Below are 5,010 nucleotides of genomic sequence, written 5' to 3'. Positions count from 1 at the left end.
CTTTCCCTATGTTTTCTCCTCTCTGAAGGTTCAAACTGTATTGACAACTTGTACCAACTGTCATCGTGGTATGTGTCGTGGGCCTACCTGGCCACTGAGAACTGAAGTGCAATCGCTAAATCATTTCATACAGGACAAACAGTTGGCAAGACAGTAATTAATTTTCAGTTGCTAACAGCTTGGTGTTCCTCCCAACAAGAAGGGAAGAGGTGACTATCACAATTAAATTACAGTTCTCTGAGTCTTACACCTCCTCTCCATTTCTGAACTCTGTGAGCTGGGAAAGGAATGACATGTAACATTTTTTAAGTAAACGTCTACAATGAGAATTATTCCTTTGAAAATGCAGCACACAGCTCATTACCTCTAAGTAACATCAATCTCAGACACGCTATGTGAGAATATACTTTCCCAAGGTCAAACTCTTTGTAACATTTTCCGCCAAACTGCAGCTCAGGCGGAGAGCTACATACGCTCCTCTGTAAAAGAAAGACATTAATTGAAATATCGTGTGCTGCTGCTCTTGCTACAGTAATCCTGAAGCTATTTAACTGAAAAGGGGAAGCACAGGTCTAGTCAAAACACAGGCTAGATGATAAAAATGCAAGATAAAAATGTTAAAGACACATTCTGGTTGCCAGCATTACGTGACTCAGGCACCCACCGCCAAAGCCAAGCATCATGGGGCTCGGTACCACAGACCCCACGAGGAAGAGCTTCTCCTGTGGCACTGCTCCTTAGGGCAACACGGGCTCGCCCCATGCCACCACAAGCTCGAAGATGAAGGGATTATGACTCAAAGCATCAGTGGACTGTCATTCTGTTCAATTTAAAAAAAAACAAGTTCACGTAGAAATGCTCTGGTGACACGTGGTCTGCACAGGTAGACATCCCGTGTGCTTCTCTGGCACCCTACAGTCTGACAAATACCCCAAGTGTGTGTGCTGTATTTGGCCCTCACAGTGGGGCACGACTTCACTTGCCTCCAAGCAGTGCAGGAGCCACACTGGCCGTGATGAAGTATTTGGGCAAGAGGCCAGGGTAACGAGAAACAAGCATTACACGATTATGCATGTCCCTTCTACTCGATTCCTATTACTATGACATATCAATCATCATAATATGAAGGCTGTAGCACTGTTACCCTCTTCTCATAGCATACTACATAGAAGTCTGCAAGAAAAAATTAGGAGCAGTTTAAGGCATTGGTTACTCCTGATATTATGGACAATGAATTATAGCAATACGCAAATTATGAGGACATATGCAATGGAGTGTGAGACAGAAAAATTAGCAGGTGCACTCAATTCTACATTGTTTGTAATAATCTCACTTAAATGAATCAGAATTTATATGCTGATAATGTAACACATGTAAATTATTATTGTGAAATAGATGCAGGAAAAAAACCTACACTTAGCACTTTGAAAACAAGAAATGCTGAATTATTTCAAAATATTTCCAAAATATCAACAAGAACTATAGAAATATCACAGACTAATTACCTGCAAAAGCATCATTTGCAAAATCATCTCTTTTATTGTAGATGAAACATCTTCAACAAAAACAAACAGAAAACCCCTGCATCTGTTCTGAAAATTAATGTGGTTTTAAAATGTCCCAAATTCTCCTTTATCTTTCATGCTTTTCATGCCTACTCCAGCATATTTGAAACATTGAAAAGGTTTGTGTATGTGTAAGCTCTCCCTTGGCACTACTTCTGATTAGTTTTATACACAGTAATCAAAAGTAATTGTAACTATTCCTTAAACAACGTTATTAGGTTATTTTTGTAGGCTGTTGTGCCCCATATGTTTTAAGTAGCCTAGAAGAATACAGAAAGACACATTTTCCTTGACCGTAAAGGTCATCATTCTGCTAATAGTTGGGACACAATGACAGAGCTGGAAACAGTTTATTGGCAGAGAGTAAGTCTGACTAAAAATGCCCTTTTCGGACATGGCCAAATTACCCACAGCTTCAAGCCAGATTTGGCAAAGAATTCTGGCTGGATGAAAATCCTGGAATATCTTTTTGGACTTTTTAGAAACAATTTTCTAAACAAATTGTTTCAACCTTTTGTTTTGAAAGGGGATTTTCATTTAAGGATTGACCTCTTTTTTAAAAAAAGCTGTAGGAAATATTATAAAACTGAGATCAGTTTTGTTCACCTAAAACAAATGACACACTTTTTCCTCATTACAGCCTCCAAACCAAAAAAACCTCATAATTTGTACTCTTCTATACAGAAACACTGTTTCAATGGCCAATGAAATAGGAACAGAAGACAAAAGATCTGATCACACATTATTTTGTACTATATACTTTCACATATCTTCCTCCAAAAGTACCAAATTTCGTTCTGGTATGCTTATTAAATCTCATCATTATGGTAAAATATCACCTTAACTCCCAGTGCAGTTCTCCTGTCCAATCCAATCCTTACTGAAGTCTTTGATTTATTACTATGTCAACAATACGGGTGTATATTGTGTTATTAAAAAAAAGTGATGACTCCTTATGGTCAGAGATAAATCGTATTGCTGCTTACATTAACTTTTATTATGATGATATAAATCAGTGGTCTCCAACATAATCCTTCCACTGAAAAAGTTAAACATAAGGGATTAAGAGCAGCCCTGCCAAAAAGGACTTGGGGGTACTGGTGGAGTAAAAGTTGGACAAGAGCTGACAATGTGCACTCGCAGCCCAAAAAGCCAACCACATCCTGGGCTGCATCAAAAAGAAGCGTGGCCAGCAGATCAAGAGAGGTGATTCTGCCCCTCTACTCTGCTCTCATGAGACCCCACCTGGAGTACTGCATCCAGCTCTGGAGCCCTCAGCACAGGAAAGACACAGACCTGTTGGAGCAGGTCCACATGAGGGCCACAAAAGTGATCAGAGGGATGTAACACCTCTCCTATGAGGACAGGCTGAGAGAGTTGGGGTTGTTCAGCCTGGAGAAGAGAAGGCTGCAGGAAGACCATATTGCAGCCTTTCAGTACTTAAAGGGGGCTTATAAGAAAGATGGGGACAGACTTTTTAGTAGGGCCTGTTGTGATAGGCCAAGGGGTAATGTTTTTAAACTAAAAGAGGGTAGATTTAGACTAGACAGAAGAAAGACATTTTTTATGCTAAGGGTAGTGAAACACTGAAACAGGTCGCCCCATCCCTGAAAACATTCAAGGTCAGGTTGGATGGGGCTCTGACCAACCTGATCTAGTTGAAGATGCCCCTGCTCATTGCAGGTGCGTTGGACTAAATGACCTTTAAAGATCTTTTCCAACCCAAACTATTCTGTGATTCTATAATCCTGTTTGTATAGCTACATGATACATTTTACTTGAAAAGCATGCTGTGTTTATTAATCCTGGTATTATGACAGAAACTAAAAAAATCAGCAAATTCCCGAATAAAGATGAAATATAGCACCTGTTCTAATGGTAAGCACAATGGATCTATTTTCGAAAAGGACAGACTTGCTTGAATGTCAACTGACACATAGTTAATTTTATTCGGTCCCTATTTACATCTCAAAATTAAGGCCAAATTTGGTTCTTGTAATTTACTTTGAGCTGCCATTCATGAGGAAAGTTTGCACCTGACATACAGAAGTGTCTTCTAACAGCTTCCAAACATTTTCAAAGAAATTTTGTTTCGCTTTAGGTTACTCACAATATGGCATGCCAAAGGCCAAACTAAAAAAAAAAAAAAAATAGTATTGTAGTTGTAAAGCCAAACACTACAAATTTTAGGGAATGCCAGAATTATGTCTCTTTGTCCCACTTTAATTCACCTGGGTTATGTGTACTCTTAGGAGTTAATGCATCATCAAGCATTAGAGCAAGATCTTCCAAACCATAAGCCACAGGCACAGTACTTATTACCAGGATGTAGTCCCACTAACAAACCCCAAACCACAGGCATTCTCACAAGGACAAAACCAGCACTTTTATACAAGCAAAACTTCAGTGACAGTCATGTGGAACAGGACAACTGCAAAACTATACAGTCTCTACCCGCAAACAACTTTCCACAGAGAGAAGGGAATCACACTTCACAACCCACGTACATGTTCTCCCTGCTGTTTCTTTGGAAGTTTAGGAAATTTGCTTGCCAGATTTTCTTTTCTCCTCGTAACTGTGCAGATTGTTGTATACCAGAGGTGTGTATGTGTCAGAATCATTTATGCACTTTTTTCTGCACACTGTCTTTACACAGCATTCTGGGACACTATGAAATTAAAAGAACTATAAAAATGCGAAGTAGGATTGTTCTGAATGATGGATATTCATGCGACTGCAAAAATAGCGATATATATTCATATGTGCTGTTGCTTTGTAGTACTGTAGAGAGAGGTTCAGTGTGCTCTCTAGCAATCTTCTGATCGTGCTCACTGCTCACCACACGTAATGCCGACTCCCAGCTGTTCCCCTACCAAGGTTCGCCCACACCTCCTTCCTCAGCTGAGGAGTTGGGGATTACTGCCCCTCCATCTCACACTTCAAAGAGAAATATGCCTAGTTTATTTACTTAATTTATATTGCAATTATTCTGAGTGAAAAACATGCAAAAGGTAAACAAGTAGTTACACTGGCACTCCAAAGTTTAAACGTATAATTATCCACCCTTTGTTCTTGTAGCTTTATGGCCTATGTATTCAATTACAGTAATAATAATGTTAAAATAACAATCACACTTGAAATACTGCACTGCAAACATCGAAATACTAAATGATATTAAACCCTACAGATTCTCTCTTAGTGGCATATACCTTTCTTAAATAAACACAATTTTTAAAAGGTTCCCTTATTAGGATTTTTATAAATTCAAAATAAACGGGAAGGTTGTAAGTAAAAGAAATGGATAACTGCAAGTATACAGTTTAATGAAGCTTTTGAATGTGAAGATATTTATCCTTTTTTTTTTTTTTAATGCAACTGAATTTAAGTAAGTATTACCATCTTTTAAGGAACAATAGCAATCTTCATTCATAATTTAAACATTCGA

This window comes from Charadrius vociferus, unplaced genomic scaffold (assembly GCF_000708025.1).
Source record: "Charadrius vociferus isolate BGI_N301 unplaced genomic scaffold, ASM70802v2 scaffold90, whole genome shotgun sequence".
Taxonomy (NCBI): Eukaryota; Metazoa; Chordata; class Aves; order Charadriiformes; family Charadriidae; genus Charadrius; species Charadrius vociferus.
Note: the sequence above shows the minus strand (reverse complement) of the source record.